Source organism: Choloepus didactylus, chromosome 19 (assembly GCF_015220235.1).
Source record: "Choloepus didactylus isolate mChoDid1 chromosome 19, mChoDid1.pri, whole genome shotgun sequence".
Lineage (NCBI taxonomy): Eukaryota > Metazoa > Chordata > Mammalia > Pilosa > Megalonychidae > Choloepus > Choloepus didactylus.
Genome location: NC_051325.1, coordinates 7765653 through 7785320, shown reverse-complemented (window position 1 = coordinate 7785320; position 19668 = coordinate 7765653). Strand labels below are relative to the sequence as shown.

Below are 19668 nucleotides of genomic sequence, written 5' to 3'. Positions count from 1 at the left end.
ATGGCCCAAGGTAACATCAAACCTTTTTTTAGTTTGTTTTTGTTTAGCGTTCATGTTCTTAGGGAAGAATTTTGATTTTTTTGGAAAAACCTAGCTTAGGTCAGCCTACTTTTCCTGTTCCCACTTTCCCACTTACCATGGATCCCTCAGGCAGATGTCTATAACATCTTTGTGAATATATCTGAATTCTTTTAAAATTAATAATTTCCTGCAGGAAAATTGATGAGACTCAGCTGTTTTAAGATGAGGCTTCTTGGGATGGATTGTATGGTGTATGAACTAAACTGTTTAAAAAATAAACAGAAAGATACAAGTGCTGGAGAAGATGTGGTAGGGAAGTAGCATGGTGCAGCCCCTCTGGAGGGCAATGTGTGGGTTCCACAGGAGGCTAAATATGGGGTTGCCATATGATCCTTCAACGCTGTTATTTGGTATATACTTGGTAGAACTGAAAGCAGGGACACAAATAGGCCTTCGCACACTGGTGTTTATAGCAGCAGTAGTCACGATTTGCAGTGGATAGAGGTGGTCTAAGGATGCATTGTTGGGTAAATGGAAGGACGAATTTGGTATATACATACAATGTATATTGAGCAGCTGCAAGAAGAAAAGAAGTTGTGAGACAGGCAACTAGGTGAATGAACCTTGATGACATTATATGAGTGAAATAAGCCAGAAATGAGAGGACAAATATTGTAAGGCCTCACTAATATAAACAAACTATAATGAGCAAATGCTGATAATTGAATTTGAGGACTTAAGTTATCGGGATAGAACGTGGGCAGAGATTCGGCAGTTGACAATGTGGAAGTACAGAATGTTCAGTAAGGCTTATTGTAAAGGGTCCTAGATTCTAAGTTCTTACAGCAGTCACATCTACTCCTGAGTTTTAATGGTTATTTAAGAGATGTTTATTTGGTACAAAATTTATTTCTGTAGCACACTATCTGATTTAACCTGTAAGGTCAGTTTATTTCAACAGGATAATTACATGGAACCTAGAATAGGGAATGAGATCTTGGTAACAATGTAATACCCCAATACATCCCAGAGTATTTGGGGCAGAAAATTAAATATATATATATATATATATTAAATATATATATATATTAAATATATATATAGGCAAAGTCCAATTGAGGGACTGGGGAAAAATGTAGAAATATTAAACTTCCCCAGCTGGTGAATTCCTGATATTCTTGCAAGCATTAGGGACTCCGAATTTAGTAAGTCAAGTCCTCAATCTTGGGGTTTGCCCTTATGAAACTTATTTTTGTAATGGTGAAGCTAAGCCTACTTACAATTGTGTCCAAGAGTCACCCCCAGAGAACCTCTTTTATTGCTCAGATGTGGCCTCTCTCAACCAACTCTGCTGATAAACTCACTACCCTCCCTCCTGTGTGGGTCATGACTCCCAGGAGTGGCAGCGAGGGACAGGACTCCCAGGGGTGACCTTGACCATGGCATCGAGGGACTGAGAAAGCCTTCTTGACTAAAAGGTGAGGAAAGAAATGAAACAAAATCAAGTTTCAGTGGCTAAGAGATTTCAAATAGTGTCAAGAGGTCATTCTGGGGGTTAATCTTATCCATTATATAGATATTCCTGTTTTAGTTTCTAATGTATTAGAATAACTAGAAGGAAACACCTGTTGAACTGTAGTCCAGTAGACTTGATTCTTGGTGATTATATAACTATGTAGCTTTAATTGTGTGATTGTGAAAACCTTGTGACTGACTCCCTTTATCCAGTGTATGGGCAGATAAGTAATAAAATAAAGACAAATATATATACATAAATAACGGGAAGATAAGGGGCATTGGATGTTTTGGGTGTTCTTTTTCATTGTTTTTATTTTTAGTTTTTTCTTTATTTTGGAGTAATAAAAATGTTCTAAAATTGATTGTGGCAATGAATGCACAATTATATGATATTGTGAGCCATTGATTTTATACTCTGGATGAATTGTATGGTTTGTGAATATATCTCAATAAAATTGTGTCAGAGGAAAAAAAAAAAGAAAGACGAAGCTTCTGTACCTGGCAGAGTGCCTGTCATGTAGGAAACCTCTGTTGCATGAAAGAACCAGAGCCTTAAGACATTTTGAAGGAGCTTAAAAAAAAAAATGGATTTTTGCATGTGCTATTTGAGATCTAGAACCTACCACATATGTCCGGGAGTTTTAAGTAGCGTTTAGGTTCCCTGTTATATGTGAGATCTGATTTTTAACAGACTAATGTGAGAAAATAAATACAGCATCACACATCGGTATGTCTCCCAAGGTCCTTTGCTTGAGAGAGAAACTAGAAGGTGTCTCAAACCTGTCACTAGAGGAAAGGCTCACAGTCACACGTCAACCATTGCACTTATCTTTCAGTGTACTCTTTTTTTTTTAATTGAGATTGTTCATATAACATACAACTAAAGTGTACAATCAGTTGCCCACAGCACCACTATACAGCTGTGCATCCATCAAGACAATTAATTTTTTTCAATTTTTAGAACATTTTCACTACTCCAGAAAAGAAACAAAGACAAAAAAAGGAAACTCACATCCTCCCATACCCCTAACCACGCCCCCCCCTCCATTATTGATTCATAGTTTTGGTATAGTACATTTGCTACTGTTGATGAAAGAATGTTAAAATACTACTAACTGTAGTATATAGTTTGCAATAGGTGTATATTTTTTCCCTATATGCCTCTCTATTATTAACCTCTAGTTATAGTGACATACATTTGTTCTAATACATGAGAGAGATTTCTAATATTTGTATAATTACAGACACTGTCCACCACAAGATTCACTGTTTTATACATTCCCATCTTTTAACCTCCAACTTTCCTTCAGGTGACATGCGTGACTCTGAGCTTACCCTTTCCACCACCTTCACACACCTGTTGGCACTGTTAGTTATTCTCATTACATGCTACCATCACCCCTGTCCATTTCCAAATATTTAAGTTCACCCTAATTGAACATTCTGCTCATAATAAGCAACCACTCCCCATTCTTTAGCCTCATTCTATATCCTGGTAACTTACATTTCATGTCTATGAGTTTACATATTATAATTAGTTCATATCAATTGAGACCCTGCAATATTTGCCTTTATGTATCTGTCTTATTTCACTCAATATAGTGTCCTCAAGGTTTCTTCATCAACCCATTTCTTTTAAGATGGTGTTGTTCAAACACTATACATTCCGTCCTAAATAAACAATCGTTGGTTCCCCGTATAGTCACGTATTTATGTATTGAGCACCATCGCCACTCTCTACATAAGGACATTTCTTCCACAAAGATGGAGGAAGAGTCAAAGAAGGCAGAGGCAAAAGAAAAAGGCAACAGAAAGAGAGAACAAACAAACAAAAATCTTGATAGCTAGAAGGTGACAAAAGGAAAGATAGCATTAACCTAAAGTAGAATAAAGAGTCAGACAACGTCACCAATGCCTGGAGTCCATACCCTTCCCCTATTCCCCACCCCCCCATATGCATTTAGCTTTGGTATATTGCTTTTGTTACATTAAAGGAAGCATAATACAGTGTTTCTGTTAATTCTAGCCTCTAGTTTGCAATGATTGTATTTTCCCCCCAATCCCACCCTATTTTTAACACCTTGCAATGTTGACATTCATTTGTTCTACCTCATGTAAAAACATATTTGTACCTTTTATTACAATCGTTGAGCAACCTAGGTTTCCAAGTTACACAGTCCCGGTCTTTATCGTTTGTCTTTTCTTCTGGTGTCCCACATGATCCCAGCCTTCCTCTTTCAACCATATTCACAGTCATCTTTGTTCAGTATACTTATATTGCTGTGCTACTGTCTCCCAAAATTGTTTTCCAAATCTCTCACTCCTGCCTTTTCCTTTCTGTCTGCAGTGCTTCCTTTAGTGTTTGCTGTAGAGCAGGTTTCTTGTTCACAAACTTGGTCATTGTCAGAATATTTTAAGCTTTCCCTCATATCTGAAGGATATGAGATTCTTGGATATAGGATTCTTGGTTGGTGGTTTTTCTCTTTCAGTATCTTAAATATATCACCCCACTTCCTTCTTGCCTCCATGGTTTCTATTGAGAAATCCACACATAGTCTTATCAAGCTTCCTTTGTATGTGATAGATCGTTTCTCTCTTGCTGCTTTCAGGATTCTCTCTTTATCTTTGATGTTTGATAATCTGATTAATAAGTGTCTTGGCGTAGGCCTATTATACAGAACTATTCTGTTTGGGGTACGCTGCGCTTACTGGATCCGTAATTTTTTTGTCTTTCATGAAAGATGGGAAATTTTCATTGATTATTTCCTCTATTATTGCTTCTGCCCCTTTTGCTTTCTCTTCTCCTTCTGGGACACCAATGACATGTGAATTCTTGCTTTTCATTTTGTCTTTAAGTTCCTGGAGACGTTGCTCATATCTTTCCATTCTTTTCTCTATCTGTTCTTCTGTGTGTAGGCTTTCAGATGCCTTGTTCTCCAGTTCCTGAGTGTTTTCTTCTGCCTCTTGAGATCTGCTTTGTAAGTTTCCAGTGTGTCTTTCATCTCTTGTGTTGTGCCTTTCATTTCCATAGATTCTGCCGGTTGGTTTTTTTGAACTTTCAATTTCTACCTTATGTACGTCCTGTATTTTCATTATATGGTTCATCTCTTTTGCCGTATCTTCCCTAAACTTTTTGAATTGACTTATTATTAGTTGTTTAAATCCCTGCATTACAGTTGAAGTGCAAGTTTGTTCCCCTGACCAGGCCATAACCTCATTTTTCTTGGTGTAGGTTGTAGTTTTCTGTTGTCTAGGCATGGTTTCCTTGGTTTCCCCAATCAGGCCTCCCCGGACCAGAATGGGCTAAGGTCCTGGAAGGAAGAAATATTCAGTATCCAGTTTCCCTGAGGGTGTGTCTTAGAAAATTGTTCTACCCTGTGATGCCTCAGGTCACTGTGCTTTTCTGCCCAGCAGGTGGCACCTGTTAGCCTATAATTCTTGACTGGTGTAAGGAGGTGTGGCTCTTTTTCCCCAAATTCTGAATGAAAGGCAGGTAGTAGAGCTGAGCCCCACCCCTTTCCTCTTAGAGAAGATAGACGCCCTAGGGGAAGGTCATTAGTATTTCAGTGGTCTCTTTCTGCCTATGCTATACCCTTGTCTGGGTCACAGAACTGGGAACTGAAAATGGCTGAGACTTTCTCCACTGAGTCAAAAAAGGAACAGAGCTAGTCTGAGGGGACCCTCCGGCTCTCCAAGGTCAGTCATCACCCAAAGCCACTGTCTACTTGTTGGGGATTTGTACCTCATAGTGAGCAGTTCACACTCACTAATTAAAACCCCAGTTGGAGCTCAGCTGAGCTATATTTGCTTGCTCGGAGAAAGCTTCTCTCTGGCACCACGAGGCTTTGTAGCTCAGGCTGTGTGTGTGTGTGTGGGGGGGGGGGGGTCTCCTGATTTGGATCCGTGGTTTTTACTTACAAATTTTATGCTGTGATCTTGGGCATTCCTCCCAATTCAGGTTGGTATATGAAGAGTGGATGGTCACGTTTGTCCCCTTGCAGTTATTCCAGATTATTTACTAGTTTTTTCTGGTTTTCTTTGTTGTTCCAGGGGGACTGCTTAGCTTCCACTCCTCTCTATGCCACCATTTTAGATCCTCCTCTCAGTGTACTCGTTTAAGGCAACACTCTCATTTTTCATCTCACAAACAATGATTTGTAAAGCACAGCGTCCATCCCCATCACTCCCAATCTTTTTCAACAATAGTTCTTAATCTTTTTTATCTCAGAACTCTCATAGAAATTATTGAGGCCCTCAAAGAGCTTTTATCTATGTGGGCATATCTATTGTTATTTACCATATTAGAAACTAAAACTAGAATTTTAAAAATATTTACCTACTTAAAAACTAAGCCCTTTACATATTAACTTACAGGGTGTTTGTTCCAGTTTGCTAAAGGTGCCGGAATGCAGTATACCAGAAATGGATTGGCTTTTATAAAGGGGATTTATTTAGGTTACAGTTTTACAGTTCTAGGGCCATAAAAGTGTCCATACTAAGACATCAACAAGAGGATACCTTCATTGAAGAAAGGCTGATGACATCTGGAATACCTCTTTCAGCTGGGAAGGCATGTGGCTGGCATCTGCTGGTCCTTTGCTCCCAGGTTTCATTGCTGTAAGCTTCTGATTCCAGTGGCCTTCTCTTTAAGCATCTGTGGGTTCTCACTTAGCTTCTCCAGGGCAAACTCTGGATTTTGTCTCTCCAAACATCTTTCTGTTTGCATCGCCAAGGTCTGGGTCTATCTTGGCTCTGTTCCCTCTCTCACTTATCTCTCTTAAGGACACCAGTAAACTAATTAAGACCCACGTTGAATGGGCAGGGTCACACCTCCATGGAAATCATCTAATCAGTAGGTCCCACCCACAGTTGGATGGATCATATCTCCATGGAAACAACCTGATCAAAAGATCCCACCCACAATAGGTCTGCACCCACAAGAGTGCATTTAAAGAACATAGTCTTTTATGGGGTAAGTAAAAGATTCAAACCAACACAGGATTTTTTGTCCATGAAAATTAACTTCATTTTCCAAAACAAACATTTAATGAAAAGAACAGAATGTTTTACATTTTTATGTCTGGTTTAATGGAAGATAGTGACATTCTCATCAGCTGCATGTGCTCCGTTAGCCCCCAGAGGGGGGATGGCTGTTGTGCCAGCCTTATACATAAGGGAACTGAGGTGAGTGAAGGTACAGGCACCAAGTGATGCCCCTAATAAATGAGGGGAGCTGTGACTGACTGTCACCAAGATCTTCTGATATTCCCTGAGCTGCCTCATGGGGTAATCTGTCCCCTTGTCCCCAAGTTACAGGCAAGAATCTGGCTTCCCATTATGCCTCCAACAAAAGAAGAGCCCTCCTCTGGAACACCCCTCCCCTGCAGTAGCTGCTGTCCCTCGTTGAGAGTGTGCCATGTGCCCAGGCCTCATGCCAAGCAGGCATCCCTGGACTTGAGGTCAGCTCCCCAGGTGGGGGAAATAGAAAGTCAACAGCAGTGCCTCACCCTACTTCTCTGGGAGTTCCAGTGCTGTAGGAGAGATCCATCTGCAATGTAAACTTACACTGGAATCTTAGAGAGTCCTTTACTATTCTCCAATTTTGCCTTTAAGCATTAACTTTAGAATTGAACCCCCATGTAAGCTATAGTTCCACATGATAGGGTAGAAATATATCCCACTGGCTTTCCAACCCCTTCTGCTCTGTGTAGTTAGGGTTCTCTAGGGAAACAGAACCAACAGGAGATATCTGTAAATATGAGATTTTATAAAAGTGTCTCATGCAACTGGGGTGCACGAGGCCAAATTCCATAGAGTAGGATGCATGAGACTAAATTCCATACGGCAGGATGCACAAGTCCAAATTCTGTAGGACAGGCAGCAAGCTGGCAATTCTGATGAAAATGTTCAGTGAACTCCCCAGGAGATGCTGGCTGGCTGAAGAAGTGAAAATTCTCTCACTTCTCCCTTAAAAGTCTTCAGCTGATTGGATTAAATCTAGCTCATTGAATTACCTCATTGCAGAACACTGCCTTTTTTTATGTAATCAGCCATAGATGCAATCAGTTGACTGCATGATTTAATAAAACAGCCTTCTGTTTTATTAACTAGCCACAAATGTCCTTGCAGTAGTGGGTAGACCAATGCTTGCTTGACCAGACACCTTGGCACCAACACCTGACCAAGTTGACACATGAAGCTGACAATCACAGTCCACCCCTTGTCAACTTGGCAGCTATACACATCACCTTAAACCATACTTAATCTCTAAATAGAACACAATAATAGACATATGTTTCGCCTAACAACACTCAGCTTTCTGCATACAACTGGAAACACACTTAATCTCTCCAGAATAGGGTGCAAGTCCTTGGGTAACATTCACTCTTAAACGTGATATTCTATAACTTACATGCTATGAAATGAACAGTACAATGTATGTCATATGATAAGGAGATGTTCTGGTTTGCTAATGCTGCTGTTCTGCAAAAACACCAGAAATGGATTGGCTATTATAAAAGGGGTTTATTTGGTGACAAAGTTACAGTCTTAAGGCCATAAGTGTCAAGGTAAAGCATCAACAATAGGGTACCTTCACTGAAGAAAGGCTGTTGACATCCAGAAAACTTCTGTTAGCTGGGAAGGCACATAGCTGGTATCTGCTTGGTCCCGGGTTGCATTTCAGAATGGCATTCTCCAGAATGTCAGCGTCAGCGTTCAATGGTGATCTTCAAAATATGACTCTCAGCTGCAGCTTTTATAGGGCTCCAGTAATTAAATCAAGACCCAAGCTGAATGGGTGGAGCCACACCTCCATGGAAACAATCCCATCAACAGGTCACACCCTAATCAAAGGTGACTAGTTGCATCTCCATGGAAATAATCAAAAGGTTCCAACCTAATCAACACTAATATATCTGACCCCACAAGATTGCATTAAAGAACATGGCATTTGGGGGGACATAATACATCCAAACCAGCACAGGGGATAAGGGAGAGAAGGAAAGGATATTTGCTTTATGGACAAATACAAAAATAAAACAAGAAGGAAATATTCATGCCATCATAGTCTTCATTTCTGTAACTGGTCACATAGTGATAGTTCATATTTATCATGACCTTCTTCCACTACCTATTCCATGTTCTCTTTACCCTCAGCAAGCATTTCAGCTGGCTGTGGTTCCTTGCCTGGTAGGATGACCCAAACCTTCATTCCTGAAGTTTCTGGGCCATTGGTAGTCCTGCCTGGATTGCCTTGTTGCAGTTTTCCATTGACTTTAATCACAGGGCATGGTGGTACTAAGAGAGGCCCTAAGGGATCTCCTGTATTCCAGAAAAACTCTTCTTTACCTCCATTGTGTCGTTGCACTCCTACATCCCTTTCATAGTCAAATTCAGTCACCCCAGCCAGTAAAGTAATTCCCTTCCTACCCTGTTGATTCCAGGCATGAGAAGCCCAAAGTGGCCAGGTGGCAGTCGTAACTTCCAGTTCAAACAAATTATATTTGTGACTCCTGGTGAGAGCCTTCCTTATACTGGAACTAAGATTTGTAGACCAGCAGAGCTTAAAGTGGCAGGGAAAGGAAGCAAAAATTTTCCTAGTGGATCACTAAGAGTGATAGTGAGTGGTGCCACTCCCATTTCCACCCCTTGATTTCTGGACCCGTGAGTCCTGGTTATGGGAGAAACAGCACCATAGAGTGGACACTGATTTGGAGCATACACAGCCTCCTTGAGAACACTGCCCCAGCCCTACAAGGTATTGCCACCTAGTTGGTGCCATAATTCAGTCTGCAGCCTTTTGCCATTCCACTGTTCTATCAACACAGCTGCCTCTGGATGATGGGGAAAATGGTAAGACCGAAGAATTCTATGAGCATGTGCCCATCCCCTTACTTCATTTGCTGTGAAGTGAGTTCATTGACCAGAAGTAATGCTGTGTGGAATATAGTGGTGGTGGATAAAGCATTCCGTAAGTCATGGATGGTAGTTTTAACAGAAGCATTGCATACAGGGAAGGCAAACCCATGTCTGGAATATGTGTCTGTTCCAGTTAGAACAAATCACTGCCACTTCCATAATGGAAGTGGTCCAGTGTAATCAACCTGCCACCAGGTGGCAGGCTGATCAGCTAGGAGAATGGTGCCATATCAGGGACTGAGCGTGGGTCTCTGCTGCTGACAGATTGGGCACTCAGCAGTGGCTGTGGCCAGGTTGGCCTTGGTGAATGTAAGTCCATGTTGCTGAGCCCATGCATAACCTCCATCCCTACCACCATGTCTACTTTGTTCATGAGCTCATTGGACAATGAGAGGAGTGGCTGGGGAGAGAGGCTGACTGTACTGGGTCATCTTATCCACTTGATTATTTAAAATATTCCTCTGCTGAATTCACGCTCTGGTGAGCAGTCACATGGGATGCAAATCTTTTTTTTTTTTTTCTCACTCAGGCGTTTATCCACATACCTCTTCCCCAGACTTCTTTGTCACCAATTTTCCAATCATGTTCCTTCCAAGTCCCTGACCATCCAGCCAAACCATTCACAACAGCCCATGAATCAATACACAAACACACCTCTGGCCGTTCTCCTTCCAAGCAAAATGAACAACCAGGTGCACTGCTCAAAGTTCCACCCACTGGGAGGATTTCCCCTCACCATTGTCCTTCACAGACATCCCAGAAAGGGGCTGCAGTACTGCAGCTGTCCACTTTCTTATGGTATCTGCATATTGTGCAAAATAATCTGTAAACCAAGCCTGAGTTTTATCTTCCTCAGTCAGCTGATTGTAAGGAACTCCCCCAAGAGGCCATAGTTCTGAACTGAAAGAAAAGGTAATGTGGCATGAGTGGCAGCCGTGGGCATTTGGGTCACTTGCTCATGTAACTTACTCGTGCCTTAAGGACATGCTCGAGCCCTATCTCATATATACTGTTTACATTTTATGATGGGATACTGGGGTGCATGCCCAACTTTTGCCTTGGTTGGTCAGACAACACCCAGCTCATGATAAGTAACTCAGGTCCCCTGGTAACTTGGTGGCCCATGGCTAAGCATTCTGTCTCTACTAAGGCCCAGTAACAGGTCAAAAGCTGTTTCTCAAAAGATGACTAGTTATCTACAGAGGATGGTAAGGCTTTAATCCAAACCTGAAAGGGTCTGCTTTGTGATTTTCTGACAGAGGCCTGCCAAAGACTCCAAACAGCATTTCTATATGCCACTGACTTCCAACAACATTGGATCAGTTGGATCATATGGTCTAAGTGGCAGAGCAGCTTTCACGGCAGCCTGGACCTGTCACAGAGCCTAATCTTTTTCTAGTCCCCACTCAAAACTAGAAGCTTTCTGGTTACTTGGTAAATGGGCTGGAGTAGCAGACCCAAATGAGGAATATATTGTCTCCAAAATCCAGAGGTCAACACAGCATTGTGCCTCTTTTTTTTTTTTTTTTTGGCCATATGAGGTGCCAGATGCAACAACTCATCCTTCACCTTAGAATGGATATCTCAACATGCACCACACCACTGGACACCTAGAAATTTTACTGAAGTGGAAAGCTTCTGTATTCATTAGGGTTCTCTAGGGAAATAAAGCCAACAGAAGATATCTGTAAATATTAGATTTTATAAAAGTGTCTCAAGCAACTGTGGAGATGCAAGAGTCCAAACCATAGGGCAGGATGCATGAGTCCAATTTCAGCAGGGCATGATACATGCATCAAAATTCCATAGGGCAAAAAAACAAAAGAATAAAAAAAAATTCATAGGGCAGGCAGAAAACAGGCATCTCTAATGAAAGTCTTCAATGAACTCCCCAGGAAAGGCTGGCTGGCTGAAGAAGTGAAAGTTCTCTCTCTTCTCCCTTAAAAGCCTTCAACTGATTGGATTAAATCCAGTTGATTGAATTATCTCATTGCAGAAGGTGTGCCCTTCATTAATGTAATCAACCACAGATGCAATCAGTTGACTGATGATTTAATAAACCAGCCTTCAGGTTTATTAACCAAGCACAAATGTCCTTGCAGTAATGCTTATGCCAGTGCTTACTTGACCAGACACCTGGACACCATCACCTGGCCAAGTTGACACATGAACTCAACCATGACAGTCTATGCCTTGTCTACTTGGCAGTTATACACAACATCTTAAACCATACTTAATCTCTAAATAGAGCACAATTATAAGCATATATTTTGCCTAACAACTCCTCAGCTGTCCTGGGACACTGGAAACACACTAAATCTCTCCAGAATAGGGTGCAAGTCTTTGGGTAACATTTACTCTTAAACTTGATTCCCTATAATTTAAATACTGCAAAATGAACAATAAAGCCTGTATCATATGATAAGGGGATAAGACAGAGAAGAAAACAAATATATTTGCTTTACAAACAAATACAAATGACTCAAAATAACAAGGAGGAAATAATCATGCCATCATAGTCCTCTTTCTGTAACTAGTCATGTGTTCATAGTTCATATTTACCACTACCTTCTTCCACTACCCATTCCATGTTCCCTTTACCATCGTCGTGCTGTTAAGCTGCCTGTGGTTCTTTGCCTGGTGGGGTGATGCAAACCTTTATTCCTGAAATTTCTGGGCCATTGGTACTTCTGTCTCGATTGGGTTGTTGCAGTCTTCCATTGACTTTAATCACAGGGCATAGTAGTACTAAGAGACGCCCTAGGGGATCTCCTGTATTCCAGGAAAACTCTTCTTTACCTCCATTGTGTAGCTGCAGTGCTATTTCCCCTTTATAATTAGGATCAGTCACCCCAGCCAGTACGGTAATCCCCTTCCTTGCCTGTTGATTCAGAGGCGTGAGAAGCCCAAAGTGGCCAGATGTCAGTCTTAGCTTCCAGTTCAATGGAATTATTGTTGTGTCTCCTGGTGGGAACACTCCTCCTTTTGGAACTAATACTTGTAGACCAGCAGAGCTTAAGGTTGCAGGGAAAGGAAGCAAAAATTTTCCTAGTGGATCTCTAAGAGTGATAGTGAGTGTTGTCACTGCCATTTCCACCCCTTGATTCCTGGACCCATAAATCCTGGCTATAGGAGAGACACCATCGTAGAGTGGATGCTGACTCAGAGCATACACAGCCTCCTTGAAAACACTGTCCCAGCCCTACAAGGTATTGCCACCTAGTTGGTGCCATAATTGAATCTTCAAAAGGCCAGTCCACTGTTCTATCAACACAGCTGCCTCTGGATGATGGGAAACAAAGTAAGACCAGAGAATTTCATAAGCATGTGTCCATTCCTTCACTTCATTTGCTGTGAAGTGGATTCCTTGGTCAGAAGCAATTCTGTGTGGAATACCATGATGGTGGATAAGGCATTCCGTAAGTCCACAGATGGTAGTATTGGCAGAAGCATTACGCATAGGGAAGGCAAATCTGTATCCAGAGTATGTGTCTATTCCAGTGAGAACAAATTACTGCTCATTCCATGATGAAAGTGAGAGGAGTGGCTGGGGAAGGAGGCTGACTTGTATCCGCCAAATGGATAATTTTATCCACTAGATTATTAAAATCTTCCTCTACTGAAGTCACCCTCTGGTGAGCAATCACATGGGACACAAATATCTTCATGTTTTCTGCCCACTCAGAAAGGTCTATCCACATACCTCTACCAAGAATTCTTTGTCACAAATTTTTCAATCATGTTCCTTCTAAGTTCCTGACCATCCAGCCAAACCATTCACAACAGCCCATGAATCAGTATATGATCACAACTCTGGCCAGTTCTCCTTCCAAGCAAAATGAACAACCAGGTGCACTGCTCAAAGTTCTGCCAACTGGGAGGATTTCCCCTCACCACTGTCCCTCAGGGACATCCCAGAAAGGGACTGCAGAGCTGCAGCTGTCCACTTTTGGGTGGTGCCTGCATATTTTGCAGAACCATCTGTAGGCTAGGCCTGAGTTTTCTCTTCCTCAGTCAACTGATTGTAAGGAACTCCCCAAGAGGCCATAGCTATGGGCTGGAAAAGAGAAGGTTATGTGGCGGGAGTGGGGGCCATGGTCATTTGGGCACTTTCTCATGTACCTTACTTGTGCCTTCAGGACACATTCAAGTACTATCTCATATATACCATTTCCATTTCATGATGGAGTGTTGCTGTGCACACCCAACTTTGACTTGGTGAGTCCAACAAAAATCAGCTCATGGTAGGTAACTCAGGTCTCATGGTAACTTGGCCCATGGCTAAGCCATCTCTATTAAGGCCCAATAGCAGGTCAAAAGCTGTTTCTCAAATGGAGAGTAGTTACCTGCAGGTGATGATATGCTTTATTCCAAAATCCTAAGAGCCTGCATTGTGATTCTCCTATAGAAGCCTGCCAGGGGCTCCAAACAACATCTCTATTTACCTCTGACACTTCCAGCACCATTGGATCAGCTGGATCATATGGTCCAAGTGGCAGAGTAGCTTGCACAGCAGCCTGGACCTGCCGCAGAGCCTAAACTTGTTCTGGTCCCCACTCAAAACAAGAAGCTTTCCTGGTACTTAGTAAATGGGCCAGAGTAACACACCCTGTTGGAAATAACACACACATATTTTGGAGGAATATGTTTTCTCCAAAATCCAGAGAGGCTAGATGCAATGGCTTCTCCACCTTAGAATGGATATCTTGACATGCCCCACACCACTGGACACCTACAAATTTTATTGAAGTAGAAGGCCCCTGTATTTTTCTTGGATTTAAGTCTCATCCTCTGTCATGCAAATGCCTTACCAGCAAATTTAGAGTAATTGCTACTTCTTGCTCGCTAGGTCCAATCATAATTATATCATCGGTATAATGACCAATGTGATGTCTTGTGGGAGGTAGAAACGATCAAGATCCCTGCACAAAATATGACATAGGGCTGTAGAGTTGATCTACCCCTGATGGTGGACAGTGAACGTATACTGCTGACTTTGCCAGCTGAATGCAAACTGTTTCTGGTCATCTTTACTAACAGCTATTGAGAAGAGCATTTGCCAAATCAATAGCTGCATACCAGGTACCAGGGGATGTGTTGATTTGCTCAAGCAATGATACCACATCTGGAACAGCATCTGCAATTGGAATCACCACCTGGTTAAGCTTACAATAATCCACTGTTATTCTCCAGGACCCATCTGTTTTCTTCACAGGCCAGATAGAGTTGAATGGGGATGTGGTGGGAATCACCACCTCTGCATCCTTCTAGTCCTTGAGAGTGACATTAATCTCTGCAATCCCTCCAGGAATCTGGTATGGCTTCTGGTTTACTATTTAGCTAGGCAGGGGCAGTTCTGGAGACTTCCCTTTGGCCTTTCCTACCATAATAGCCCTCACTTCATGAGCCAGGGAACCTACATGGGAGTTCTGCCAGTTGCTGAGTATGTCTGTTACAATTATGCTTTCTGGAACTGGGGAAATAACCACAGAGTGCATCTGTGGACCAACTGGACCAACTGTGAGACAGACTGTAGCTAAAACTCTGTCGATCACCTGATATCCATAAGCCCCTACTCTTGACTGTTGGACCAGAGAGACCTTTTACGTCTCCTGGAATGAATGTCACCTTGGAGCCAGTGTCTAATAATCCCTGAAATACTTGATCATTTCCTTTTCCCCATTGCATACTTACCCTGCTAGAGGCCATAGGTCCCGTTGGGGAAGGCTGGGAGGAAGATTAGCAGTATAAATTTTTAGCAGTGTAACAGGATCCTTCCCCAAGGGTACCTGGCCTTCCCCTCATTCAAGGGGCTCTAGATCTGTAAACTGTCTCAAGTCTGGGAATTGATTAAGGAGCTGTGATTCTCTATTTTGTAATTCAAAGTAGGCTTTTGTTCACTTGACATAGAATTCTTCTGCTTATATAGATCAAAAAAGAATTCAGTAGACTGCCCATCTATTTTACTTCTAGGTACTCCATGATCTACTAACAATGCCATCAGTCTCTGGTAGTCAGATTATTTTGGCTGATGCATTGAGCTTGTTTTCCATTATGGTAACCATGCCCACCTTGTCTTTGGTGATTAACTGCTGTCACATGGCTTCTACCAACTCGGGATCCAATTATCCCCATTGTGTTTAAGGATTCCAGCTCAGTGCAGCAGTTCCCATGGTAATATCTGAACTACAGAGAAGGGTGACAGCAGAGCTCTTCAGGGATGACGGAGCTAGTCTCACAAATTTATTCCTCACAATCCTGGTAAAAGGACATTCCAGTGGTATTTGAGCAGGTCTTCCATGATACATCCACTCTAACATTCCAATCTTTCTAAGCTTTTGAATCCCCTCCTCTACATTATGCCAGGGCAGTTCTGGCATTTCATCCTCAGGTAATGTCAGCCAGCTTTTGATCCATATTTCAGCCAACCACACAAACTTTTAATGCACTTTCTAACCCCTTGAGCTACAACATTGGATGCAGAATCTCTGCTTAGTGGGCGCTTATCAATAAATTCACCGGATCCAACTTTATATTCCTTCCACCATTATCCCACATGCTTAATATCCATTCCCACACATATTCCCCTGATTTCTGTCTATGTAAATTGAAAAACTCATGCAATTCTTTTGGAGTATAGCATACTTCCTCATGGGTCACACTTTGTACCTCACCCTTCAGGACCTGTTGGGAATTTAGTTATTGGTCTTAAGAGAGTGGGGGGAGGGGGGTGTCATGAAAATAATTAGAAGCATCCCTCAAGTCAGTTACCTCAGTACATTCAGTTGCAGTGTCATCTTGTGAAGCAGGATTATCTCTCCAGACAGAGGAGTGAGGGCTGCTTCCTCAGGAGAGGTGATTCCAGGTTTAGCAGGCAATGAAGGGTTAATTTCTTTAAGTGGATGGTTGGATGGCAGACTCCTCAAGGCAGGCTGGAGGTTGGGTAGCTTTCTCTTCAGTGCTGAATGAAGGTAGGGGGGTCTTGTTTCCTTAGGGCAGACCCTTACAGTTATATCTAGGAAAGCCTACAGAATCAGGGATTCCAATGTCCATAGCCATTATTATCAACCCATATGTCCCCATCTCAATTTTCAGGATCCCATTCTTTTCCAATCAATGCCTTTAACAGAGATACCCTGTGACGTTGATATTGTAGTTTACATTGTAAATCTGTTACTCAACACAATGAGACTCTGGGTCTGGTTTTCAAAGATCTCAAGTCTGTGGCCACAGGAAATGATTGTCTTTCAGGGCACACAGAGAAACCTTTACATCTGTCATGCAGCCTTTAACTTTCAAATTTGTAGCCTTCAACTCATCCCTTTCTGTTGTGACTTTATCCAGCATATATCTAAGAGCAACCAGCCGACATCGTATCTTTTAATTCCACAAAACTCTGTTAAGGCATCAAGAACGCTGCCTCCTAGAGCTTTGCCTCATACTGGAGTATGATTAGGAGAATCAAATGGTGATATTTTGCATATCTCTGTTGTCAATTAATGCCATGGGCTATCAGTGTCATCTTAATTATTGGAAATAGAGTCATTAGTGCCTTTGAATCTTATCAGAGTAGAAAACCAATTGTAAAAGTCCATTTTAAGATTCTGTTTCTCAAGAACCACTCCCAGTACCAGGCTCTATTAGGTAGGATTCTCTAGGAAACAGAACCAACAGGAGATATCTGTAAATATGAGATTTTATAAAAGTGTCTCACGCAACTGGGGATGCATGAGTCCAAATTCCTTAGGGCCAGATGCATGAGTTCAAATTCTGTAGGGCATTATGTATTTGTCCAGATTCCATAGGGCAGGATGCATGAGTCCAGATTCTGTAGGGCTGGATGCACAAGTCCAAATTCTGTAGGGCAGGCAGCAAGCTGGCAACTCCAATAAAGGTCTTCGATGAACTCCCCAGGAGAGGCTGGCTGGCTGAAGAAGAAATGAAAGTTCTTTCTCTTCTCCCTTAAAAGTCTTCAACTGATTGGGTTAAATCCAGCTGATTGAATTATGTCATTGCAGAAGACACTCTGTTTTTGATGTAATCAGCCACTGATGCAATCAATTGACTGATTATTTAATAAGCCAGCCTTCAGGTTTTATTAACCAGTCACAGATGTCCTTGCAGTAATGGGTAGGCCAGTGCTTGCTTAACCAGATACCTGGGCAGCATCACCTGACCAAATTGACACATAAACGTAAGCATCACACCTCTCCCAAGCCACTCCCTCCCCACACACACACACAGTTCACTACAACCCTCTTTTCTTTATTCCACCATTAGGGACCCTCCCTGCCCTCTTAATAGTCTTTTTCTTGCTTTCTTGTAAAGGGACTCTTTTCCTCACCACTGTCCCACATCTGAAATGACTGATCTCTTCCCTCTAGTCCCCTCTCCCATAAGTGAAAACTTAACAATACTCCATCTTATAATGACCTCTCCCTTTTGAGATTTCTCTAACATAGTGATTCATACCTTGGCTGTCCCTGGTAGTTTTATTGAAAATTCCTTTATTTTAATAACACGTATAACATAAAATTTTCCATTTTAACCAATCTTAAGTGTAAAATTCATTGACATTACTAAGATTCAAAATGTTATGCAAACATCACCATCATCCATTAACAAAACTTTTTCATCACCCCAAACAGAAACTTTGTGCCCATTAAGCAATAGCTCTCCATTCCACATTCACTTTCTGTCTTTTGAATTTGCCTATTCTAGGTATTTTTGTTTTTTCTTTTCTTTATTAGAGAAATTTTGGGCTTACAGAATGATCATGTATAAAATACAAGATTCCCGTACATCACTGACTCTGCTGCCAACACCTTGCCTTGGGGCAGAACATTTGTTACAATTGATAGCAAATTTTTGTAGTTGTATTATTAGTTAAAATCCATGGTTTAATTTAGGGTTCCTCTTATGTAGTGTAGTTCCATGGATTCTTTTTTATTTTTACTGTCTTACCGTATATGCAATCTAACATTTCCCCCTTTTAATCATATTCAGATATATATTGTACTACTGTTAACTGCTTTCACAGTGTTGTGCTACCATCACAACCTTCCATTAGTAAAACATTTCCATAATCCAAATAGGAACCTTGTACATTTTTTTAATCCTTAATTTCCCATTTCCTATCCCCACTGCATCCCCTGGTAATGTATATTCTAGATTCTGATTGTATGCATTTGCTTATTCTAATTGTTTAAAATCTGTGAGATCATACAAATTTGTTCTTTTCTAACTGGCTTATTTCACTCAACATGAAGTGTTCAAGATTCATTCATGTTGTCACATGGATCAGGACTTCATTCCTTTTTACAGCTGAATAACCTTCCATTTTAGGTATATACCACATTTTATCCATTCATCAGTTGATGGACACTTGGGTTGCTTCCATCTTCTGACAATTTTGAGTAGTACTGTTACAAACATTGGTGTGCAAATATCTGCTTTCAATTCTTTTGGGTATGTACTGAGTAGTGGGATTGCCAGATCATATGGTAGTTCTATACTTAGCTTTCTAAGGAATCACCAATCTGTCTTCCATAGTGGCTTTACCATTTTATATTGCCAACAGCAATGAGTGAGTGTTCTTATTTCTCCACATCCTCTCCAACATTTGTTATTTTCTGTTTTGTTTTATTTTTTTAATAGGAGCCATTTTAATGGGTGTGAAATGGTATCTCAATGTGGTTTTAACTTGCCTTTACATGATGGCTAATGATGTTGAGCATCTTTTTATATGCTTTCTGGCCATTTGTGCATCTTTAGAAAGATTTCTATTCATGTCTTTTGCCCATTTTTTTTTTTTACCATTGCTTTAATTTTTCTTTGATTATTAATGCATTGAAAACTTCAACATTTTTAAATGGCCTATAAACTGACTTTTTTTAAATTCAATTTTATTGAGATATAATCACATACCATGCAGTCATACAAAGCATACATTCACTTGTTCACAGTACCATTATATAATTGTGCATTCATCACCAGAATTAATTTTTTAACACTTTCATTACCACACACACACAAATAAGAATAAAAATTAAAGTGATTAAAGTGAAAAAGAACAATTAAAGTAAAAAAGAACACTGGGTGCCTTTTTAGTGTGATTTGTTTGTTTTGCCCCATTTTTCTACTCATCCATCTATACACTGGACAAAGAGGAGTGTGATCCACGTGGCTTTCCCAATCACATTGTCACCC

General features: G+C 41.1%; 1 protein-coding gene across 1 annotated transcript in view; it reads left to right on the top strand.

Moving 5' to 3' along the window:
• Nucleotides 1-19668, top strand: part of ZNF337 (zinc finger protein 337) — a 79422-nt gene that overhangs the window by 18801 nt on the left and 40953 nt on the right.